Genomic DNA, 27,321 nt, shown 5'->3' with positions numbered 1-27,321 from the left:
AGTTAAGACTCCACAGGAACAGCAGCGTCTTCCTCCCATGCAGCTCTGCTGATGTAGCAGAGCTGCATGGGTTGAAGAAGAAAGAAGACAGAAGAGCAGGATCGTGGAGGGCTGACAGGGAGTAATAAACATGGAGTCTCTAAGTGTGTCTGTGTATTTATTTCTATTAAAGAATTTTTCTCTGTGTGGTGTCTTTTTTTAACCCTTTATTGGAGATTCTTAATGGCTGGGTCAAACTTGCCTAACATTAAGAATCTCTGGCTTAATACTAGCTAGTAAAACAAAGCTAGTATTAACTCATAATTACCCAGCAAGCCACGCGGCTCCAGGGCTGTTGGAAGAGTTGTATACAAATGTATATTTATATATTTATATATGATAAAGATAGGCAGTAATTTGGTAATCTTGAAGTCTGGATTGCTGAAGTCTCAGCTGACCACGCGATTCACTTGATTGCTACTCGTGTTCTGTAGCACAGCTGACAGTGTCATGTGGATTACGGACCTGGAGGGGTATTGGAGGATTTTAATAAAATGCTGAAACAGGGTGTTTTTTTGTCTTTTATTCCAAATAAATAAATTTTTACTTTCACTTTATAAATAGATAATAATTATAATTTAAAAAAAAAAAAGCTTTACCAGGACTAGAACTCGCAACCTCATGCTTCTTATGCAAGCGCCTTATCCACTAGTCTACTGCTTATAATGATAAAGCTGGGTGGATTTGGTCCATGTGATTCACTTTATTGCTACGTGGAGCTGATAGCTAAGAGCACTTGTGTTCTGTAGCAGAGCTGACAGTGTCGTGTGGATTACGCATGCAAGTAAAATTTGTATAAGAGTAAAAAGTGCTTGACGCGCTGCGACATCGCTAATGATATATCGTCGGGGTCATGTCGTTAGTGACGCACATCCGACGCCGTTACCGACATCGCAGCATGTGACACCTAGGAGCGACAATCAATGATCGCAAAAACGTCAAAAATTGTTGATCGTTGACACGTCACTTCTTTTCATAATATAATTGGTGGTGCATGCCGCTGATTGTTCGTCGTTCCTGCGGCATCACACATCGCTATGTGTGACACCGCAGGAACGATGAACATCTCCTTACCTGCGTCCACCGGCAATGAGGAAGGAAGGAGGTGGGCGGCATGTTCCAGCCGCTCATATCTGCCCCTCCTCTGCTATTGGGTGGCCGCATAGTGACGTCGCTGTGATGCTGAACGCACCTCCCCATTGAAGGAGGGATTGTTCGGTGTCTCCAGCGACGTCGCTGAACAGGTATGTGCGTGTGATGCTGCAGTAGTGATATTATTCGCTACGGCAGCGATCACCACATATCGCACAAATGATGGGGACGGGTTCTATCGCTCGCGACATCGCTAGCAATCGCTAGCGATGTTGCAGTGTGTAAAGCACCCTTTAGAAAGATGCATCTCTATAAAATTAAGGTAATGTTTCATTTTAAAATGTAATGGATGGTGAAAAATGGAGCCTAAAAGTGAAAGGTTCATAACATTGTTACCCTTTTGCTTTTCACAGTTTACAGTATATTACAAAAGTGAATATGTACCGCCCTAAGAGGGGCCCGGCCGCTTCCTCCGCTTGCTCGGGCCGAGCCGCTCGAGGTCCGAGCTCGGGTTGTCGGTGGCATGAGCGCCTCCGGACCAGGGGCCACGTCACTCTTGTTAAGGGAGAGGCAGTGGGGGTGGAGGTGGTGGTGGTGCGAGATGAGGCGCGCAGCCGGGGAGGGCCGCGCTGTCATCTCACGGGTCATGACACCACCCACGGGTTGTGGTGACGGGGAAATGCACCACCGCTACGGCTGGAGTGATGGCGGGCTCATCCGGAATCAGTGTTGTGGCCGCAGCGGAGATGGTAGCCCCTCCGTGGGTAGGGGCGGTGTGTCCCGGGCCCGGTGGGGGACTGGATGGGCTGATGCCGTTGTCGGGGTGCAGGGCGCCGTGCCGCGGTGTAGTGTCGTGCCCGGATGGCACTGGTGTATTCACGATTGATTCACAGTCAGAGTCACTGGTAAACCAAAGTTGATGTCCCCTGTGGGGTTGATGGTGACCCCTTTTCCCATGCACCTCTAGATGTTGTGTTTCGGCTCCCCTGCCTGAGCAGTGGTAGCCCGCTCCCCGGCATTGAGCTGCCGGAGGAGCCCTCTCTTGCCCGCAGGCGCTGGCCTGTCGGGTGTTTGGCCCTTGGGGGTGGCACTCACCTGGTCTCGGTGGGCTTTTGCCTTCTTTCGGGACTTTGGTTGTGGATGAACCCGTGAGGTCCGGCTAGCAATCAGTCAATTTGCCTATACTCAGTGGCTTCTAAGCTAGGACGGGGTCTGAGTACCCTTCTTTTGGTGCTCCGGTACACAGTTGACTCCCCGGTTCGGGACCGGCGGGCTCCAACCCAGGCCCGGTCCGTATGGTTCCACCGGTTGCTATACCGGTACTCCTGCAGACGGCCACCACCGTCTGCCTGGCTGATGTTTTCCAAGGTGCCCAGGCTCCTACCCGGGTCCCTGACAGCTCTGCTCCTCTACCACGTTCACTCTCTAAAACATATCTGTCTGTTGTGTCCTTGAATTTCCTGCCTCAGGACAGTAGTCTCCTCGGTGGGCGTGCCTTTCCACCTGGCTCCACCCACCTGGTGTGCTCTACTAGCCCTGAGGGAGGCATCAGGTCTCCCTTTCGGGTGACATGTATGTGACCTCACAGGGGTGGGGGTGTGTGTGTATATGGTAGGTGTTATTACCTGTGACCCCTGGGGTCCAGGGCGTCACAAATACACCCCACATTTTTGTTGATGACTGAGTATTGTAATATTCATAATCGCTACACTCGTATCGAGTACTTTGTAATACTTGCGTATTCGGAAGGAATAGCGAGTACAATGCATGCCAATTGGAAATGTGAGTCCTTTTTTGCTGGATCCAACAAAGAGGGGCCTGAAATAAAGGCTGAAATGGATGGGTAAGTAATGAAACTAAATGGGGAGATCCTGAAGAATATTCCTGCATTAATTTCTGACTCATATATAGTGTCATTTCCCCACCGGAGTCCGCTCCTGTGACTTCTGCTCCAATCGCCAGGCGACGCCTTGTTCCCACCATGGATAGTGCTGGTGATGGGAGAGGAGTCGTGCCCGTGGCTCTGCTGAGCACAGGCTCCGCTCACCCACTAGGCTGAGTTTCCCTGGAACCTGCATTACCACTGGCTGACTGTAGGTGGCGTGTGTCTTCCAGCTGAAGTTGCTAACATTCACCTGCAGCCAATGGGAAGACACCACACCATTCTTATTCCCCCTCCTGTCACATGACCACTGCCAAAGATAGCTCTGTAGTCCTGGCTCATGTGCTGTTTGTATTTTGATTCCTGTGTGCTGACATTTGCTTGTTTTTTGACTACCCTACTGCCTGTCGTTTTTGTACCTTGCTGCCAGTTCCGGATTTGACCTCTGCTTTGTCTCCTCACTACGCCCTTGCCTGACGATTCTGTTCCTGTTTAGCATCTCCTGGTTTTTGACCCTGCTTGACGACCATGGACTACAGCCTTCCACAGGTAGTGATATCTGGGGCTCTGTGTAATTCCAAATCCCTGTAAAGGGGTTAAAGGGTTGCACAGTTCTTGAGGTTCTGCCTTGTGAGCGGCTTTTCTCTAGACTCCCCTAGACAGCCAGTCTGAGTCTGTGGCTCCAATCAGGCGTTACATTTAGTTTATGGGAATAAGGATGCCACAGTATTATGCCACTTTTACAGATTCACAAAAGCTAAACAAATCTAACGTCAATCTGCTAACTATAGCCCATTTAGAGAATGTACCATTTATGACTACTCTTTGTTTCCTTTCATCCTTTAGCCAATTCCTTACCCATGTGCATATAGTTTCCCCTAGTCCTTGCTTCTGGAGCTTCAGTATAAGGCTATTATGTGGTATAATATTAAATGTCTTTGCAAAGTCCAAATAAATCACATCAGCTGCATGACCAATATCCAGATTTGCACTTACCCCCTCATAGAACCCCTGATGAAGCTGCCTGAGTGTGGCGACACACGTTGGGTCGCATAGCCTCCATCCCCAGTCTGTCAATGACCTCCTTACAGCCTTCCGCCCTTGTTAAGGGTAACAGCAATCTCTGCATGCCCTAATCTGGGAGTTCTCAACTTGGGTATAGTATTTCCTGACCCTGGGCTGACTCTGTCCTCTTTACTACACCACACTATAGATTTTTCATACTACATTGTAGTGGACTGGGTTCCCCTATTCAGGGTGATTTATTTCCATAACTATTGTGATGTTCCATTATTATATGGGGGTTATTTGAGGCCATTATCATCTCCCTTGTGAGACATATGTATATATGTGCTTTCTGCTGCTACTTTTGTTATTTATCGATGTTGGGGTCTATACTGTATAATTGTATTGTCCATTGTGGCTATTACTTATGACAACTATGTTCTACATTGGGGCTTTAGGGGGCTTTTTTGTGTTATTTTAAATGTTTTTAACCTTGTTTGTTGTGTTTTGCACTTAATAAAGTTTCATATTTTAAGGCTTTTTGGTATATCTAATTCCTGGTGTGCACATGTTTACATGCAGAGCTTTTTTCTTTCTCCTTATATATCTTCATAGATCCCCAACATGTTAGTTAGATATGACTTATCTTTCATGAATCCATGCTGTCTGTCAGTTATTATATTCTTTTCTGCAATATAGTTTTGCATGTCATTCCTTAAAATGCACTCAAAAACTTTGCATACTACTGATGTCAGGTTTACTGGACAGTAGTTGTCTGGATCCACCCTGTTACCATTCTTAAATATTGGTACCACATCAGCAATCCTGATATAGGAAAATAAATGTATTCAGCTCACCCCTCTTCACTCTAGGATCCACCACCGATGCACGAAACGCCCTGGCCCGGGCAAAAAGACACAGTCATGGAGAGAAAAAAATATCCAGCATCGGAAGACGGAGAGATTAGTATAAAACTGGGAATTTTATTAAATCCATTAAAAACAGGATGCAACACGCAAAAGGAGCATGGGGACACACAGTGAAAAACACGAGACTTATCCTACGCGTTTCAACCTTCCGGTCTTAGTCATGGATTGTTTGGTATCTCCAGAATGAAATATTTAAGACATGTGCAAAAAAGGGGCGTCATTGTAATTAAGAACAAATATTCACAAGATGTGCACTCGTTTAAAATTATGGGGAAAAGAACACAGAGAAATCACAATGTGATATAAAGACAGAGATATAAAAAAAAAAAAAAAAATGAATAGACACAAACTAGTGAAAAAAATGCATGAAAGACAGAATAAAAATGAATGTATGTATATCAAAATAAAAACATTATATCCATGCATATGAAATATGAGGAAGCAAAATGGAATTTGTTGTGCATATATATATATATATATATATATATATACTTCCACATACTTGTGCATACGTTTATGCAAGTATATACACACACATGCATACATGCAGGATTATAAGGAAAGCAGGGAACTTATTAGAGGATGGGTGAGTACCCCCCGATAAACATTAAAGTTGAAAAAGAAACCCCGTTTTTATATCAGTATCGAGTGCCCTGCTGATTTATTGTTTCAATAAAAACTGCCACACTTATATGTAAAATATTTTCACTTTTACTGAGCCGCAGATGCGGCTCGTCGGGGCCGAACACTCAAACACACCGCAGGAGAGGCTGCAGCGCGATTCATATGCGGCCACGACGAAAGCCGCAGCAGCGGCAGTGTATACCAGCACCAATGAAACTTGTAGTAAACTTGTTATTATAAAGTTGAAAAAGTGTGGCATACTATTGGAAAACAAGTTAGTTATAATATACATTAATGTGAAGACATCAATATGAATGATAGAAAAAGAAGAGTTTCTTCGTCAGGTGTGTAAAAAAAATATTTATATATCAAAGTGTTTTCACTTTTGCTAAGCCGTAGATGCGCCTCGCCGGGGCCGGACACAAAAACACGCCGCAGCAGAAGCTGCAGCGTGATTCATATGCGGCCACGACGAGAACCGCAGCAACGGCACGGTGCATGACAGCACCATCAAAACATGTAATGAACTAATTATTGTAAGGTTGAAAAAGTGTGGCATGTTGTTGGAAAACTAGTGGTTATAGTATGTATATCAGTATGACATCAAAGTATGGAATGTTGTTGGAAGACTCGTAGTTGTAATATATATTAGTGTAAAGACTAGAGATGAGCGAACCGGTCCCGGTTCGGCTCGAGGTCGGTTCGCCGAACGGAGGTTCCGTTCGAGTTCGGCTCGTCGAACGTTCGACGAACCGAACTCGAACTGCATAGGAAACAATGGCAGGCAATCACAAACACATAAAAACACCTAGAAAACACCCTCAAAGGTGTCCAAAAGGTCACAAACAACTCACAACACAACACAAACACATGGGAAAGTGACAAGGACATATACTTATGCAAAAACAAAAGAGCTGGACAAGGAAAAAGAGGAGGAGACACAGATATAGGCATGGCACGCCCTTCTAAAGTCATGTAAAACACCGCAAGGTGACTCCAAGCGGAGTCTCCCTTTTTTCCAAAAATTGTGCCCCACACACACCCACCCATTCAGTGGCAGCACTTGTGCCCCAGTTGTACACTTCACAGCTAGATTTGCATCAAGCACATTCAAAAATACGCCATTCTTATCCGTCCCCAGGATGACACCGGGGTAGGTAGCAAAGTCTTTGCTGAACCATGACTTGTTCATCTTGGCTTCTTTTAAAAACAATGTAAGCAAGGGTTACTCCAAGCGAAGTCTCCCTTTTTTCCAAAAATTGTGCCCCACACACACCCACCTCTTCAGTGGCAGCACTTGTGCCCTAGTTGTACACTTCACAGCTAGATTTGCATCAAGCACATTCAAAAATACGCTATTCTTATCCGTCCCCAGGATGACACCGGGGTAGGTAGCAAAGTCTTTGCTGAACCCAGCTCTGTTCATCTTGGCTTCTTTTAAAAACACAGCAAGCAAGGGTTACTCCAAGCGGAGTCTCCCTTTTTTCCAAAAATTGTGCCCCACACACACCCACCCCTTCAGTGGCAGCACTTGTGCCCTAGTTGTACACTTCACAGCTAGATTTGCATCAAGCACATTCAAAAATACGCTATTCTTAACCGTACCCAGGATGACACCGGGGTAGGTAGCAAAGTCTTTCCTGATCCCAGCTCTGTTCATCTTGGCTTCTTTTAAAAACACAGCAAGCAAGGGTTACTCCAAGCGGAGTCTCCCTTTTTTCAAAAAATTGTGCCCCACACACACCCACGCATTCAGTGGCAGCACTTGTGCCCTAGTTGTACACTTCACAGCTAGATTTGCATCAAGCACATTCAAAAATACGCCATTCTTATCCGTCCCCAGGATGACACCGGGGTAGGTAGCAAAGTATTTGCTGAACCATGACTTGTTCATCTTGGCTTCTTTTAAAAACACAGCAAGCAAGGGTTACTCCAAGCGGAGTCTCCCTTTTTTCCAAAAATTGTGCCCCACACACACCCACCCCTTCAGTGGCAGCACTTGTGCCCTAGTTGTACACTTCACAGCTAGATTTGCATATATATATACTAGAAGGTGGCCCGATTCTACGCATCGGGTATTCTAGAATTTACGTATTGTGTAGTTCATGTATGATTTTTGTTATATATATATATATATATATATATATATATATAAATGTTGTTGTGTGTAGTTACCAAGTGTTTGTGTAGGGCACTGTACATGTTCTGGGTGTTGTCCGGGTGTGGCGGGGGGTGAAAGCGGTGTTGTATGTGTGTTGCATGTGTTGCGTTGTTTGTGGAGCGCTGTGTGTCTGTCGCGTTGTGTGTGTGTGTGTTGCGCGGTTTGTGTGGGTGTGGTGTGTTTTGGGGGAGGTATGTTTTGTGCAATGTGTGTGTTGTGTGGTATGTGCGTATATTTATGTATGCCGCGGTGTTTGTGTGTTGGGTGTTGTGTGTGTGCGGCGTTGTCTGTGTGTGTTAGTGTCTGTGTAGGGCGGTGTTTGAGGTTCCCAGTGTGTGTGTGGTGTGTTGTGTGTGTGTGTGTTGGGGGGAGGTGTGCACCTCTCATCATGCTCCATCCCCTATGCTGCGCATTCCCCATCGTGCTCCATCCCCGATGCTGCGCACCCCCCATCGTGCTCCATCCCCCATGCTGCGCACTCCCCATCGTGCTCCATCCCCCATGCTGCGCACCCCCCATCGTGCTCCATCCCCCATGCTGCGCACTCCCCATTGTGCTCCATCCCCCATGCTGCGCACTCCCCATCGTGCTCCATCCTCCATGCTGTGCACTCCCCATCGTGCTCCATCCCCCATGCTGCGCACCCCCCATCGTGCTCCATCCGCCATGCTGCGCACTCCCCATCGTGCTCCATCCCCCATGCTGCGCACCCCCCATCGTGCTCCATCCCCCATGCTGCGCACCCCCCATCGTGCTCCATCCCCCATGCTGCACACCCCCCATCGTGCTCCATCCCCCATGCTGCACACTCCCCATCGTGCTCCATCCCCCATGCTGCGCACTCCCCATCGTGCTCCATCCCCCATGCTGCGCACTCCCCATCGTGCTCCATCCCCCATGATGCGCACCCCCCATCGTGCTCCATCCCCCATGCTGCACACCCCCATCGTGCTCCATCCCCCATGCTGCGCACTCCCCATCGTGCTCCATCCCCCATGCTGCGCACTCCTCATCGTGCTCCATCCCCCATGCTGTGCACTCCCCATTGTGCTCCATCCCCCATGCTGCGCACTCCCCATCGTGCTCCATTCCCCATGTTGCGCACCCCCCATCGTGCTCCATCCCCCATGCTGCGCACCCCCCATCGTGCTCCATCCCCCATGCTGCGCACCCCCCATCGTGCTCCATCACCCATGCTGCGCACCCCCCATCGTGCTCCATCCCCCATGCTGCACACTCCCCATCGTGCTCCATCCCCCATGCTGCGCACTCCCCATCGTGCTACATCCCCCATGCTTCGCACCCCCCATCGTGCTACATCCCCCATGCTGCACACTCCCCATCTTGCTCCATTCCCCATGCTGCGCACTCCCCATCGTGCTACATTCCCCATGCTGCGCACCCCCATCGTGCTACATCCCCCATGCTGTGCACCCCATCGTGCTCCATCCCCCATGCTGCGCACTCCCCATCGTGCTCCATCCCCCATGCTGCGCACCCCCCATCGTGCTACATCCCCCATGCTGTACACCCCATCGTGCTCCATCCCCCATGCTGCGCACCCCCCATCGTGCTACATCCCCCATGCTGTGCACCCCATCGTGCTCCATCCCCCATGCTATAATAGTTCTCCTATTATACGCAGAGAGGAGTATAATAGGAGGACTATAATAGGAGGAGTAGTCCTGGGGGGAGAGGAGTATAATGCCGGCTCCTTGCACATGTGTACCGGGATCCGGTATACACTGGTAGCTATGATACACATCGGGTAACTAAGGGACCTTAGTTACCCGATGTGTATAATGGTTACCAGCGTTCACCGGCTCCGTCACGATCCCAGCATCGCAAGGGTATGTCTGGCGCTGCTGGGATCGTGACGGAGCCGGTGTACACTGGTAACTATGATACACATTGGGTAACCAAGGGACCTTAGTTACCCGATGAGTATAATGGTTACCAGCGTTCACCGGCTCCGTCACGATCCCAGCAGCGCAAGGTTATGTCTGGCGATGCATGCGGAGGGCCGAGGCGAGCGGGCAATCCATGCGGAGGGCGGGGCCAGGCCGAGGCAAGCGACCAATCCGTGGGGAGGCGGAGCCGAGGCGAGGCGAGCGGCCAATCCGTGCGGGGTGGCGGGGTTATGGCGAGCCCAGCGGCCAATCAGCTTTGTGTCACCGTAAGGACACAATTTTGGAGCAAGACAGACAGACAGACAGACAGACAGAATAAGGCAATTATATATATATATATATATATATATTTTTAGAATGAATTTCATCATTTTTTAACCTTCCTCTAGTGTTAGGGTCGTGACCAACCCGTTTTAGGTTTTAAATGCATACAAATTCTACATTCATTTGTTTATTGTATCAAGACTTTTTGACTTTTTCTGGAACTTATTTTTAAACAAAATACAATAAAATAAAACTATTTTACTAAATTGTAAAATGCTCTTATTAAAATTATAACATTTGTGTTGTTGGGGTCAATTTCGACCCAGGTCTAATATAAGAGTAAAAAAACAATAATAAGTCCCAAAACTCAACTCTTTAACACAATATAAACCAACAGCCCACAGCCAGCTCTACCTCCAACAACTTGAGTTAGGGACATGTCCAGGCATGTATGGCCAAATAAGCTTACAATTGGTACTTTGCAGAGTATACATCTTCCGTTTACACCATGCAATAATTAGGAGAAGATTAGATGCAAGCCAAATTCTGGATTATATCTTGGATGATAATGAATCAGAGGACACACAGCAGCAAACTGATACAGATGAACAGGTTTCTGAGGAGGAAGATGATGTGGAGTATCAACCGGAAGACACAGACAGTTCTGATCAGTCTGATGAGGAGGTCACCGGTGCTGAAGTTGCTCCCGCTGAAAGATTCAAATCCAAAAGTGGCAAGATCAGTTGGAGCTCAGTACCTCCAGATGTACATGACAGGGCAGATGCTGCAAATGTCATAAAAATGACCCCTGGGATCACAAGGTTTCCTGTGACAAGAGTAAGTGACATCAAGACATGTTTTGATCTGTTTATGCCATTGTCAATAAAAAAAATTCATTATTGCTATGACAAACCTTGAAGGAAAAAAAGTCCACGGCAACATGTGGCATGACCTTCATGGTGATGACCTGGATGCCTACATTGGAGTGTACAAATCCTGCAATGAGCTCCTTCCACTGATGTTCAACCCAGGGCCAGAGGTGACAGTAGACTAACGTTTTCTCCCTTTCCGCGGAAAATGCCCCTTCCGGCAATACATGCCAAGTAAGCCAGGCAAATACGGCATAAAAATCTGGACAGCCTGTGATGCAAAAACTAGCTATGCATGGAATCTACAGATTTACACAGGCAAGTCTGCAAGCGGCATCCCTGAAAAAAAACAAGGAAAACGTGTAGTCCTTGATAGGACTACAGGACTGCAGGGTCACAACATTACTTGTGACAATTTTTTACCAGCTTTGACCTTGGACAAGAACTTCTCAGGAGGAAAATCACCATGGTGGGCAGAGTGAAAAAAACAAACCTGAGCTGCCCACTGAATTGTTGCAGATGAACGACAGGGCTCCACTTTCCTCAAAGTTAGTTTTTACAGACACCACCATTGCTGTTTCATACTGCCCCAAAAAATGACGGAATGTTGTACTGATGTCCACACTTCCCTAAGATGCAGCTGTGTCATCAGGAAGTGACAAAAAGCCCAGAATCATCCTGGACTATAACAAAAACAAAGGAGGAGTGGACAACCTGGACAAGTTGACTGCCACCTACACTTGCCAGCGAATGACTAGGAGATGGCCAATGGTTGTATTTTCAATGTGTCAGCATACAATGCATTTGTGTTGTGGACCCACATTCACCAAGGATGGAATTCAAAGAAAAAAAACAAGTGGAGGATGTTTCTTGAGGAACTAGGAAGATCCCTTGTCAAGGTGCCCATTGACCAAAGGGAACGAGTGCCCCGAGACTAGAGTTGAGCGAGGTTCGAGGTTCTCCAGTTCTAGGCTCAAGTGATTTTGGGGCCTGTTCTAGATCGAACTAGAACTCGAGCTTTTTGCAAAAGCTTGATAGTTCTAGAAACGTTCGAGAACGGTTCTAGCAGCAAAAAAACAGCTAATTCCTAGCTGGCTTTCCGCTGTAATAGTGTAAGTCACTCTGTGACTCACACTATTATGACATTTCAGTGTATAGTGTGCGTGAACAGCGCCTTCAGATCACTCCTGTTTGTATAATGGCGATCGCCATTTTTTTTTTTTTCCTTGTCTTCCTTCCCTAAGCGCGCGCGTGTAGTGGGGAGGACCATTATGTCAGCCAATCCCAGACAGACACAGCTAAGTGGACTTTTAGCCAGAGAAGCAACGGCATGTGTGATAGGATGTCCATGTCACATGTCCCTGCATTATAAAACCGGACATTTTCCTTCAGGACGCCATTATCTGCCTTCTGCGTCCTTGGTGTCAGACATCACTGGCGCAGCTCCGTCCTGAGTCCTATCGCTGATACAGCTGTATGCGCTCCATACACAGCGCTGGACAGCATAGGGATAGCACTTTCCATCAGTCCTTTTAAGGGCTCGTACCGGCAGGGTCAGAGCCATAGGTGACAGGTCCTGAAAACAGAGACAGCGTCTGTGTAGCTAAGGTCAGGGATTTCGTCGCTGCATTTCCCCATTAGGAGGGAATAGAAAGGCAGGCTTCCATTCCTCTACCCAGAGCCCCACAATCCTGGCACTGTACCCTCCTGTCCTCTGCACACTCCAACTCATTATAACTAAGCCATTATACTAGCAAACACTCAGTGTACCTAGTGGCACCCTAAACGTGGCTATTGGACTTTGCCATAGTCCCACTAAAGCAAAGATATTTGCAGCACCTCTGCCTGCATTGCACACTCCAACTCATTATAACTAAGCCATTATACTAGCAAACACTCAGTGTACCTAGTGGCATCCTAAACGTGGCTATTGGACTTTTGTCTAGTCACACTAGTGCAAAGACATTTGCAGCACCTCTACCTGCATTGCACACTCCAACTCATTATAACTAAGCCATTATACTAGCAAATACTCAGTGTACCTAGTGGCATCCTAAACGTGGCTATTGGACTTTGCTATAGTCCCACTAGTGCAAAGATATTTGCAGCACCTCTGCCTGCATTGCACACTCCAACTCAATATAACTAAGCCATTATACTAGCAAACACTCAGTGTACCTAGTGGCATCCTAAACGTGGCTATTGGACTTTTGTCTAGTCACACTAGGGCAAAGACATTTGCAGCAGCTCTACCTGCATTGCACACTTCAACTCATTATAACTAAACCATTATACTAGCAAACACTCAGTGTACCTAGTGGCATCCTAAACGTGGCTATTGGACTTTGCTATAGTCCCACTAAAGCAAAGACATTTGCAGCACCTCTGCCTGCATTGCACACTCCAACTCATTATAACTAAGCCATTATACTAGCAAACACTCAGTGTACCTAGTGGCATCCTAAACGTGGCTATTGGACTTTTGTCTAGTCACACTAGTGCAAAGACATTTGCAGCAGCTCTACCTGCATTGCACACTCCAACTCATTATAACTAAGCCATTATACTAGCAAACACTCAGTGTACCTAGTGGCATCCTAAACGTGGCTATTGGACTTTGCTATAGTCCCACTAGTGCAAAGATATTTGCAGCACCTCTGCCTGCATTGCACACTCCAACTCATTATAACTAAGCCATTATACTAGCAAACACTCAGTGTACCTAGTGGCATCCTAAACGTGGCTATTGGACTTTTGTCTAGTCACACTAGTGCAAAGACATTTGCAGCACCTCTACCTGCATTGCACACTCCAACTCATAACTAAGCCATTATACTAGCAAACACTCAGTGTACCTAGTGGCATCCTAAACGTGGCTATTGGACTTTGCTATAGTCCCACTAGTGCAAAGACATTTGCAGCACCTCTGCCTGCATTGCACACTCCAACTCAATATAACTAAGCCATTATACTAGCAAACACTCAGTGTACCTAGTGGCATCCTAAACGTGGCTATTGGACTTTTGTCTAGTCACACTAGTGCAAAGACATTTGCAGCACCTCTGCCTGCATTGCACACTCCAACTCATTATAACTAAGCCATTATACTAGCAAACACTCAGTGTACCTAGTGGCATCCTAAACGTGGCTATTGGACTTTTGTCTAGTCACACTAGTGCAAAGACATTTGCAGCACCTCTACCTGCATTGCACACTCCAACTCATTATAACTAAGCCATTATACTAGCAAACACTCAGTGTACCTAGTGGCATCCTAAACGTGGCTATTGGACTTTGCTATAGTCCCACTAGTGCAAAGATATTTGCAGCACCTCTGCCTGCATTGCACACTCCAACTCATTATAACTAAGCCATTATACTAGCAAACACTCAGTGTACCTAGTGGCATCCTAAACGTGGCTATTGGACTTTTGTCTAGTCACACTAGTGCAAAGACATTTGCAGCACCTCTACCTGCATTGCACACTCAAACTCATTATAACTAAGCCATTATACTAGCAAACACTCAGTGTACCTAGTGGCATCCTAAACGTGGCTATTGGACTTTGCTATAGTCCCACTGGTGCAAAGATATTTGCAGCACCTCTGCCTGCATTGCACACTCCAACTCATTATAACTAAGCCATTATACTAGCAAACACTCAGTGTACCTAGTGGCATCCTAAACGTGGCTATTGGACTTTTGTCTAGTCACACTAGTGCAAAGACATTTGCAGCACCTCTGCCTGCATTGCACACTCCAACTCATTATAACTAAGCCATTATACTAGCAAACACTCAGTGTACCTAGTGGCATCCTAAACGTGGCTATTGGACTTTTGTCTAGTCACACTAGTGCAAAGACATTTGCAGCACCTCTACCTGCATTGCACACTCCAACTCATTATAACTAAGCCATTATACTAGCAAACACTCAGTGTACCTAGTGGCATCCTAAACGTGGCTATTGGACTTTGCTATAGTCCCACTAGTGCAAAGATATTTGCAGCACCTCTGCCTGCATTGCACACTCCAACTCATTATAACTAAGCCATTATACTAGCAAACACTCAGTGTACCTAGTGGCATCCTAAACGTGGCTATTGGACTTTTGTCTAGTCACACTAGTGCAAAGACATTTGCAGCAGCTCTACCTGCATTGCACACTTCAACTCATTATAACTAAGCCATTATACTAGCAAACACTCAGTGTACCTAGTGGCATCCTAAACGTGGCTATTGGACTTTGCTATAGTCCCACTAGTGCAAAGATATTTGCAGCACCTCTGCCTGCATTGCACACTCCAACTCATTATAACTAAGCCATTATACTAGCAAACACTCAGTGTACCTAGTGGCATCCTAAACGTGGCTATTGGACTTTTGTCTAGTCACACTAGTGCAAAGACATTTGCAGCACCTCTACCTGCATTGCACACTCCAACTCATAACTAAGCCATTATACTAGCAAACACTCAGTGTACCTAGTGGCATCCTAAACGTGGCTATTGGACTTTGCTATAGTCCCACTAGTGCAAAGACATTTGCAGCACCTCTGCCTGCATTGCACACTCCAACTCAATATAACTAAGCCATTATACTAGCAAACACTCAGTGTACCTAGTGGCATCCTAAACGTGGCTATTGGACTTTTGTCTAGTCACACTAGTGCAAAGACATTTGCAGCACCTCTGCCTGCATTGCACACTCCAACTCATTATAACTAAGCCATTATACTAGCAAACACTCAGTGTACCTAGTGGCATCCTAAACGTGGCTATTGGACTTTTGTCTAGTCACACTAGTGCAAAGACATTTGCAGCACCTCTACCTGCATTGCACACTCCAACTCATTATAACTAAGCCATTATACTAGCAAACACTCAGTGTACCTAGTGGCATCCTAAACGTGGCTATTGGACTTTGCTATAGTCCCACTAGTGCAAAGACATTTGCAGCACCTCTGCCTGCATTGCACACTCCAACTCATTATAACTAAGCCATTATACTAGCAAACACTCAGTGTACCTAGTGGCATCCTAAACGTGGCTATTGGACTTTGCTATAGTCCCACTAGTGCAAAGATATTTGCAGCACCTCTGCCTGCATTGCACACTCCAACTCATTATAACTAAGCCATTATACTAGCAAACACTCAGTGTACCTAGTGGCATCCTAAACGTGGCTATTGTATTTTAATCTAGTCACACTAGTGCAAAGACATTTGCAGCACCTCTACCTGCATTGCACACTCCAACTCATTATAAATAAGCCATTATACTAGCAAACACTCAGTGTACCTAGTGGCATCCTAAACGTGGCTATTGGACTTTGCTATAGTCCCACTAGTGCAAAGATATTTGCAGCACCTCTGCCTGCATTGCACACTCCAACTCATTATAACTAAGCCATTATACTAGCAAACACTCAGTGTACCTAGTGGCATCCTAAACGTGGCTATTGGACTTTTGTCTAGTCACACTAGTGCAAAGACATTTGCAGCACCTCTGCCTGCATTGCACACTCCAACTCATTATAACTAAGCCATTATACTAGCAAACACTCAGTGTACCTAGTGGCATCCTAAACGTGGCTATTGGACTTTTGTCTAGTCACACTAGTGCAAAGACATTTGCAGCACCTCTACCTGCATTGCACACTCCAACTCATTATAACTAAGCCATTATACTAGCAAACACTCAGTGTACCTAGTGGCATCCTAAACGTGGCTATTGGACTTTGCTGTAGTCCCACTAGTGCAAAGATATTTGCAGCACCTCTGCCTGCATTGCACACTCCAACTCATTATAACTAAGCCATTATACTAGCAAACACTCAGTGTACCTAGTGGCATCCTAAACGTGGCTATTGGACTTTTGTCTAGTCACACTAGTGCAAAGACATTTGCAGCACCTCTGCCTGCATTGCACACTCCAACTCATTATAACTAAGCCATTATACTAGCAATTGATGCTGCCAGTTTAAGGGCCATAGTTGCATTGTCAGGGATATTTATTCTTTATTATTCTGCTGTTAATAAAGCTGGACCACAGCTGCAATCTACACCACCTCTCAATTTTTACTACCACATTTTCAGTCCACAATCTTGTCGCAATCAACATGAGTGGCAAAATGACAGATGCTGGTGGAAAGGGGAAGAGGCGTGGTGGAAAAGGAAAAAAAGGGTTTGTCCGTGGGGAAGGTGGCAAAGCTCCATTATCATCTGCTGAAGAGAGACCATCTACCAGCAAAAGTAAGATGTCTACTACTTACTGTGGACAATCCGATGTGCTCCCTTTTTTACGGACACGAACAACAGGAACAAAGGTAGATGATGGCCCAAAAAGGAAAATGCTTGAATGGATCTCAAGTGGTCCAACAAGTGCCCTCTCAGCCACTTCAAGTACCGCATCCAAAAAACACCAGTCCTCTGAGTTGTCATCCCAATCAAACTTGCTTTCTCCCAGCTCTGAAGTCTCCATCAGCCCTGCACAGTATGGTGGAACTGAGATGGAAATGAGTCTGCAGAGCTGTTCAGTCACACTATAGCCTGGGAATCAGAGGTCTGCTCCCAAGCTACAGTGAGTACAGAACAGGAAATGTTCTGCAGTGATGCCCAGAACCTTTGTGACTCTGATTCAGGCCGTGAGGACCAAGTTTCTGAGCATAATGTTGACCCTTTGTCACAAACTGCAACACCTGTGGTTATAGACAATGAGGAACATACTGATGAAGATGAGACTCAGATACCCGATTGGGATGACAACTTAAATATTCGGTCAGGGCAAGAAGAGGCTCGGTCTGAGGGGGAGGGGAGTGCAAACACAACAATTGATGATGAAGTTCTAGATCCCACCTACTGTCAACCCACAGTCAGGCACTCGAGGAGGTCAACGGAGGTGGTGGAAAAGGATGCAACTGATGACGAAGTTACCTTGCGCCTTCCTGGACACAGTCGGAGTACTGGTAGCACGTCTACAACTGCATCCTCAGCCACCACTCTGCCTCTGAGCATTATTCGGGGTGGATCAACAGGTCGCATGGCCTCTAAGCCTTGCCTAGCCTGGTCCTTTTTTGACATAGAAAAAGATCGCCCAAATTATGTGATCTGTAAAATTTGTCATGGTTCTCTTAGTAGAGGTCAAAACCTCAGCAGTTTGACAACTTCTTCCATGAATCGTCACATGAATAAATATCATATGTCCCGGTGGGAAGCTCACCGTGCTGCAATGCGGCCTAGCGGAGCGAACCATCCACCGCCTGCCCCTTCCAGTGCATCCGCGCGCTCGTCATCTTCTAGGACTGTGGGGACAGCTGTCACACCTGTTTTTCCACCCACAACTTCCACCACTGTAACCGCAACAGGCAGTTTGCTTGGTAGGTCGTCAGTTGGTTTGGAAGGGGAAACAAGTAAATGTGTACAGCTCTCTCAGACATCGATAGCACCAACGTTGGATGAAGGCAACATCATGTCTCCGCCTGCACTTTCCTTACAAACCTGCATTTTTCCAGGGACACCCTACTCAACACCGTCTACACACAGCAGCCAGATCTCTGTCCCTCAGATGTGGACAAATAAAAGGCCACTTCCTGCGACCCATGACAAAGCTAAGAGGTTGACTCTATCCCTCTGTAAGCTGTTGGCTACCGAAATGCTGCCTTTCCGCCTAGTGGACACACAGGATTTTAGAGACCTTATGTCTGTCGCTGTGCCCCAGTACCAGATGCCTAGTCGCCACTACTTCTCTAAGAAAGGTGTGCCCGCGCTACACCAGCATGTCGCACACAACATCACCGCTTCCTTGAGAAACTCTGTGTGTGAACGGGTGCATTTCACCACCGATACTTGGACCAGTAAGCATGGACAGGGACGTTACATGTCGCTGACTGGGCACTGGGTAACTATGGTGATAGATGGTGAAGGGTCTGCTGCACAAGTCTTGCCGTCCCCACGACTTGTGTGTCAATCCTCTGTCTGTCCAAGTTCCGCCAATGCTTCTGCATCCTCCACCTCATCTGGGTCCTCCACCACCGCCCCAAGCCTGCCTGGTCAGGCCACCAGCGTTCTCACTGCGCAGAAGGAATCACGCACCCCTCATTACTATGCTGGCAGCAGAGCGCAACGGCATCAGGCTGTCTTTAGCTTGACATGTCTTGGGAATAAGAGTCACACAGCTGAGGAGTTGTGGTCAGCTCTGCGGTCCGAGTTTAATAAATGGTTGTCTCCACTCAACCAGCAGCCTGGTAAGGCCGTGTGCGACAATGCTGCAAACCTGGGTGCGGCCCTTCGCCTGGGCAAGGTGACACACGTACCTTGTATGGCTCACGTGTTGAACCTTGTCGTCCAGCAATTTTTAACAAACTATCCCGGCCTAGATGACCTTCTGAACAGGGCACGAAAACTGTCTGCTCACTTCCGCCGTTCAAGCGCCGCAGCTGAGCGACTTGCATCGCTCCAGAAGTCTTTCGGCCTGCCGGTTCATCGCCTGAAATGCGATGTGGCGACACGCTGGAATTCAACTCTCCAAATGTTACAGCGACTGTGGCAGCACCGCCGAGCCCTGGTGCAATACGTCATGACGTATAGCCTGGGCCAACGAGATGCAGAGGTGGGGAAGATCACCCTGATGGAGTGGTCTCAGATCAAGGACCTATGCACCCTTCTGCACAGTTTCGACATGGCGACGAATATGTTTAGCGCTGACAATGCCATTATCAGCATGACGATTCCAGTCATTTCCATGCTGGAGCACACGCTAAACACTATTCGGAGTCAGAGGGTGGGACAACAGGAAGGGGATGAACTACAGGAGGATTCATATGCGCAAGACACAACAACATCACCAAGGTCCAGACGTTCATCATCACCAAGGCACCAGGCATGGGACCATGGGGGACAGGGATCAACAAGGGCGCATAGTAACAGGCTAAATGTTGAGGAAGGTGCAGGAGAACATGAAGAAATGGAGGACGAACTGTCCATGGACATGGAAGACTCAGCAGATGAGGGAGACCTTGGTCAAATTTCAGTTGAAAGAGGTTGGGGGGAGATGTCAGAGGAAGAAAGAACGGTTAGCACCTCTATGCCACAAACACAGCGTGGACTTGGTCCGCATGGCTGCGCAAGACACATGAGTGCCTTCTTGTTGCACTACCTCCAACATGACCCTCGTATTGTCAAAATTAGAAGTGATGATGACTACTGGCTTGCCACACTATTAGATCCCCGGTACAAGTCCAAATTTTGTGACATAATTCCAGCCATAGAAAGGGACGCACGTATGCAGGAGTATCAGCAGAAGCTGTTACTCGATCTTAGCTCGGCTTTTCCACCAAACAACCGTGCAGGTGCAGGGAATGATTCTCCCAGTTGTAACTTGCCAAACATGGGACGGTCTCGTCATCTTCAACAGTCTACCCGTACCAGTAGGACCGTATCTGGTGCTGGTAACAGCAATTTTATGGAATCTTTTAATAATTTTTTTAGACCCTCTTTTGCAAGGCCACCAGAGACAACAAGTCTGACACATAGTCAACGGCTGGAGAGGATGATACAGGAGTATCTCCAAATGAACATCGATGCCATGACTTTGCAAATGGAGCCTTGCTCCTTTTGGGCTTCAAATCTAGAAAAATGGCCAGAGCTCTCCAGTTACGCCTTGGAGATTTTTTTGTGTCCAGCTGCCAGCGTTGTCTCTGAACGTGTCTTCAGTGCTGCTGGGTGTGTGCTGACAGATAAGCGCACGCGTCTGTCCAGTGACAATGTGCGCTAAAACCATGAAGCCAGACGATATGATGGATTCTTTTCTTTAAAAACAGTTTTTTTCTTGTCCTGATGAAGAAGGCGGACATGCCTTTGAAACGCGTTGACTTGTCCTAAATAAAGAAAATAAAATAAAGAAAAGAATCCATCATATCGTCTGGCTTCATGGTTTTAGCGCAGTATTGAACCCGACTTTTCTGTCCATTTTTATATTCCTCCATTGCATCATCGGGGCTGCTGCTTGACCAATTTCTATTTTCTATTTTTGCCTTCATAGGAGTTGTGCCTGTCACAACTTCCACAGGTGAGCACCTGCTCTATTTTCTAAGCCTGCATTGTTTATCACATAAGACCCTATGTGTGCTTTTCTCTCCACAGCTTTTTGATTTCAGTGACAATGTGGACAGACTGATGTTCATCAAAATGAACAAGTCATGGATCCAGAAGGAATTTACTACCCCTGTGTCATCCTGGGGAGAGTAAATGCTTGTGGATTTGGAATGTGCTTGATGCAAATCAAAACATCCTGTTTGCAACTAGGGCACAACTGCTGCCACTGAAGGGGTGGGTGTGTGTGGGGCCCAATTTTTGGAAAAAAGGGAGACTCCGCTTGGAGTAACCCTAGCTTACATTGTTTTTAAAAGAAGCCAAGCTGAACAGAGCTGGGATCAGGAAAGTCTTTGCTACCTACCCTGGTGTCATCCTGGGGACGGTTAATTATGGAGTATTTTTGAATGTGCTTGATGCAAACCTAGCTGTGAATTGTACAACTTGGGCACAACTGCTGCCACTGAAGGGGTGGGTGTGTGTGGGGCCCAATTTTTGGAAAAAAGGGAGACTCCGCTTGGAGTAACCCTTGCTTGCTGTGTTTTTTAAAAGGAGCCAAGATGAACAGAGCTGGGATCAGGAAAGACTTTGCTACCTACCCTGGTGTCATCCTGGGGACGGTTAATTATGGCGTAGTTTTGAATGTGCTTGATGCAAATCTAGCTGTGAAGTGTACAACTGGGGCACAAGTGCTGCCACTGAAGGGGTGGGTGTGTGTGGGGCCCAATTTTTGGAAAAAAGGGAGACTCCGCTTGGAGTAACCCTTGCTTGCTGTGTTTTTTAAAAGGAGCCAAGATGAACAGAGCTGGGATCAGGAAAGACTTTGCTACCTACCCTGGTGTCATCCTGGGGACGGTTAATTATGGCGTATTTTTGAATGTGCTGATGCAAATCTAGCTGTGAGGTGTACAACTGGGGCACAACTGCTGCCACTGAAGGGGTGGGTGTGTGTGGGGCCCAATTTTTGGAAAAAAGGGAGACTCCGCTTGGAGTAACCCTTGCTTGCTGTGTTTTTTAAAAGGAGCCAAGATGAACAGAGCTGGGATCAGAAAAGACTTTGCTACCTACCCTTGTGTCATCCTGGGGACGGTTAATTATGGCGTATTTTTGAATGTGCTTGATGCAAATCTAGCTGTGAAGTGTACAACTGGGGCACAAGTGCTGCCACTGAAGGGGTGGGTGTGTGTGGGGCCCAATTTTTGGAAAAAAGGGAGACTCCGCTTGGAGTAACCCTTGCTTGCTGTGTTTTTTAAAAGGAGCCAAGATGAACAGAGCTGGGATCAGGAAAGACTTTGCTACCTACCCTGGTGTCATCCTGGGGACGGTTAATTATGGCGTATTTTTGAATGTGCTGATGCAAATCTAGCTGTGAGGTGTACAACTGGGGCACAACTGCTGCCACTGAAGGGGTGGGTGTGTGTGGGGCCCAATTTTTGGAAAAAAGGGAGACTCCGCTTGGAGTAACCCTTGCTTGCTGTGTTTTTTAAAAGGAGCCAAGATGAACAGAGCTGGGATCAGGAAAGACTTTGGTACCTACCCTGGTGTCATCCTGGGGACGGTTAATTATGGCGTATTTTTGAATGTGCTTGATGCAAATCTAGCTGTGAAGTGTACAACTGGGGCACAACTGCTGCCACTGAAGGGGTGGGTGTGTGTGGGGCCCAATTTTTGGAAAAAAGGGAGACTCCGCTTGGAGTAACCCTTGCTTGCTGTGTTTTTTAAAAGGAGCCAAGATGAACAGAGCTGGGATCAGGAAAGACTTTGCTACCTACCCTGGTGTCATCCTGGGGACGGTTAATTATGGCGTATTTTTGAATGTGCTTGATGCAAATCTAGCTGTGAAGTGTACAACTGGGGCACAACTGCTGCCACTGAAGGGGTGGGTGTGTGTGGGGCCCAATTTTTGGAAAATAGGGAGACTCCGCTTGGAGTAACCCTTGCTTGCTGTGTTTTTTAAAAGGAGCCAAGATGAACAGAGCTGGGATCAGGAAAGACTTTGCTACCTACCCTGGTGTCATCCTGGGGACGGTTAATTATGGCGTATTTTTGAATGTGCTTGATGCAAACCTAGCTGTGAATTGTACAACTGGGGCACAACTGCTGCCACTGAATGGGTGGGTGTGTGTGTGGCCCAATTTTTGGAGAAAAGGAAGACTCCGCTTGGAGTCACCTTGCGGTGTTTTACATGATTTTAGGAGGGCGTGCTATGCCTATATCTGTGTCTCCTCCTCTTTTTCCTTGTCCTGCTCTTTTGTTTTCACATGAGTATATGTCCTTGTCACTTTCTCATGTGTTTGTGTTGTGTTGTGAGTTATTTGTCACCTTTTGGACACCTTTGAGGGTGTTTTCTATGTGTTTTTATGTGTTTGTGAATGCCTGCCATTGTTTCCTATGCGGTTCGAGTTCGGTTCATTGAACGTTCGACGAACCGAACTCGAACGGGACCTCCGTTTGGCGAACCGACCTCGAGCCGAACCGGGACCGGTTCGCTCATCTCTACCCGAGACCCAGCCGCTGCAGCCTTGGTCCGACAACTCCAGAGCTCAACAAGTGCTTCACCCACAGCAACACAAAGAGCATCATCACCAGCATCCTCCTCAACCAGCCCTGCCTCAACATCAACCACAACAGCCACAACCCCAGTGAGACCACCTGATTATAAAAGAAAGAGGTGTCAGGTCTGCCCTAGCAATAAGGACAGAAAGACAAACACATCGTGCTTTGCCTGCAAAAAATACCTCTGCAAAGAACACACGAAAAGTGTCACTTTTTGCCACACATGCATCTAAATACTCATGCATCTAAAAACTAGTACTTGATTTCTGTTGATTTGCTTGATTGATTGTTGTTTGTTTGTTTGACCTAGAAAAGCTACTTTTTATTATTATTGCTATTAATGTTAATATAATTTTCATTTTTTATTTGTAAAAAAGTTCTATAAAAAAAATCTTTTTTTTGCCTTTTTCATAAAGTAGTTCAATATGGGTCAAAATTGACTCGTAACACCATAGATGTTACTAGGGTTAATAATATAAAATATATATATATGTATATTGTTTTTACATTTAAGAAATGTGTTCTAAAACCCTTCAGTAATAGTCAGATAATATAACAAACTTTTTTAAGTTTATATTATTCTCTTGAGGTTCATTTGACAATATTTTTATATTGAAAATGAAGGGTATGCTCTCAAATGAAAGGCCCAGGGGGCCACAACAAAAATATTAAAATCAATCCTTCCATGGATGAGAAACCCTAACAAGGTAACTAAGAGGTAAGAAACAAATTGTATCATAAATAACTATTTTTAGGGTATCCTAGGGGTGATTTAACACTAGAACTACCGGAGGGGGTCATTTTGACCCTTTTGCTATTTCTTTTTCCTATAATTTCTAAAATTTTAACAAATGAGTTCTCAATTTTTGTGACTTTTATTTATTCATGGTAGTGTATATTTTAGGACACAAAAATGAATTGTAACTTTTTCAGGGGCCCGGATTTTACAATTCATACCTATAAGTACTGAAGGGCTCAATTTGACCCCATACATAAAAGTAGTAGTAGGCAAGTCACCTAATATTCAGAGTTGAGCGCGGTTCACGGTTCGAGGTTCTCCAGTTCGCGGTTCGAGTGATTTTGGGAGCTGTTCTAGATAGAACTAGAACTCGAGCTTTTTGCTACAGCTCGATAGTTCTAGATGCGTTCGAGAACGGTTCTAGCAGCAAAAAGCAGGGCTTTTTACAGCTACAGTGTGCAGGATCCATCGCTGGCAGCCTGCCAGAAGCTGGTAACCAAGATAAACATCGGGTATCCAAGCAAAGCGCTTTGGTTAGTAACCCGATGTTTATCCTAGTTACGTGCAGGAAGCCCACACTTCCCTGCTCAGCTCGCTCAGCTCGCTCCGCCCCCTCCTGCACGCGGCATGTACACATACATACACACACACACGTCCCCAGCCATGCAGTCCACGACACTGACGTCCTCCTGGCACTCTGCACACATGGTCCCGCTCGGCTTACCTGCGGTGATGAAGTCCCGACCTCAGCGCTCTCACTGTCCTCCATGGCCGCCGCTTGTCACATCACCTTCTCTCGCTTCCGACCCGAGACTGACTAGCGGTGACGTCACGGGCCTCTCGCAATACTTGGCTGTGAAGGCGGCGGTCATTGAACTCAGTGACAGGTGCTGTCGGCAGTGCAGGAGATCAGCGCAGGTAATGTACCTCGCTGACAGCAGCACTTGTCATCCCCTGCAGTGACCTGGGTTGACCCATTGATGTTAGCTCAGGTCACTGCACTGCTCTCCCAGCCAATGGGGAACATCCTGCTCTTCATTGACTGGGACAGTGTGGATCGTCATGGCAACCCCTTGGATTACACCAGACCTGGATTTGTTTGTCTTTCTATTAAATTGGTTAAAGAGGGAATGTATTGGGGAGTATTTTTTCAAATAAAAATGTGTTTGTCGTCTATTTTTTTTTATTACTGACTGGGTTGGTGATGTCGGCTATCTGATAGATGCCTGATGTCACCAACCCCAGGGCTTGATGCCAGGTGACATTACACATCTGGTATTAACCCCATATATTACCCCGTTTGCCACCGCACCAGGGCGCGGGATGAGCTGGGGCGAAGCACCAGGATTGGCGCATCTAATGGATGCGCCACTTCTGGGGCGGCTGTGGCCTGCTATTTTTAGGCTGGGGAGAATCCAATAACCATGGACCTCCCTAGTTTGAGAATATCAGACTGCAGCTGTCTGCTTTACCTTGGCTGGTGATCCAATTTTGGGGGGACCCCTACGTGTTTTTTTTTTAATTATTTATTTAATTTAAAATAACAATGTGGGGTGCCCTCAGTTTTGGATTACCAGCCAAGGTGAGGTTGCCAGCTGTGGTCTGCAGGCTGCAGCCGTCTGCTTTACCCTAGCTGGCAACAAAAATAGGAGGAACCCTACGTCATTTTTTTTTCATTTTTTTGGCTAAATACAAAGCTAAGCACCCCTTAGTGCCACATGAAAGGCACCAAAGGGTGCAAAATTACAAAATGCAGGAGAGTGGGACATTATGTGTCTTTCTGCCATTATAATGACAGAAAAGACTGATATGAAGTGCACAAGCACAAGAAAATCACCAGAGCGCTCTACGCTGTGAAAAGCAGTAGAAAATGGCACTGGAGTGAACATGTGACCACCTCATGTAGGATGAAGCTATGGATCCTGGGTAAATTTATGCATTTACCCTCCTTCAGTTTTTTTGCAGTACACAAAAAAAATGGAAGGCACACGGATGAAAAACAGATGACATACGGACCGTCTACGGAACGGAAATGGATGCCACACGGATGCACCCGTGAAAAAAAACGGACTGTTTTTTGCAGACCGCAAAAATGGATCGGTCGTGTTAATGTAGCCTTCTTCTGATCTGCCGTTTATAAACAGCAGGCAGAAATAAGTGAATAACGCTCCCCAGCATCAGAAAATCTCCGGGGTTTCAGGGCTAGCTGAGACCCTGGAGATCATGATTCAGGACGGTTTTTCCGGTCCCCGCTCACGTGATCACAGGTATACACCGTACACCGATGATCACGTTACAGTAAATGACAGCGCCGGTAAAAAATTATTTATCTCCCATCTGGCATGAACAAACATGATAAATCTCCTCCTGGTCCCCCGGTGTCGCCAAAGTGCCCCCCGTGATGCCCTCCCAGAAATCCAAGATGGTCGCGCGCACAGCAGCGTGCCGGCCGCATTCACCCTACTCCTCTGATTTCTGTCGCATGACAGAAACCTCCTCCCCAGGCCCTGCCAGGTCACCACCTATAACCCCACCAGTGTTCTTCGGTGTCCCACGGTACCTGTGCAGCGTTGATCCCCCCACGGCCCTCTCCTTCACAATTGATGCTGCCGCATGCACAGAGCGGCTGTCAGCTCAGCTTCCTGTGTTCAGACGCAATGAGTGGTGGTTATGCATCTGTAAGCTAAATGGTGGCACAGTGGCTCAGTGGTTAGCACTGCAGTCTTGCAGTGCTGAGGTCCTGGGTTCAGTTCTCACCAAGGACACCATCTGCAAGGAGTTTGTATGTTCTCCCCGTGTTTGCGTGGGTTTCCTCCGGGTACTCCGGTTTCCTCCCACACTCCAAAGACATACAGCGCTATGGAATTAATAACGCTATATAAATGAATAAATTATTTTTATTACTGCAATGCCCTGCTCATGAGGTAAGGAACATAATTGATCAGGAGAGCTATATACTACATTTCCAAATGGAGGGATTTGATTTTATAGTTTCCCTGCTGAACGACTACCAAACATGAGAGTCCGTTATACGCCACAAGAAAACACATCTAAATAGCGAGCTCTGTTGTTAAGTATTCATTCAGCTGGATAACTGGACTTAAAGGGGTATTCCATCTCCAAGATACTATCCCCAATATATAGTAGGTGGAATAGCAATA

Source organism: Anomaloglossus baeobatrachus, chromosome 7 (assembly GCF_048569485.1).
Source record: "Anomaloglossus baeobatrachus isolate aAnoBae1 chromosome 7, aAnoBae1.hap1, whole genome shotgun sequence".
Classification (NCBI taxonomy): domain Eukaryota; kingdom Metazoa; phylum Chordata; class Amphibia; order Anura; family Aromobatidae; genus Anomaloglossus; species Anomaloglossus baeobatrachus.
The sequence above is the reverse complement of the archived record's forward strand: the minus strand, read 5'-3'. Positions refer to the sequence as shown.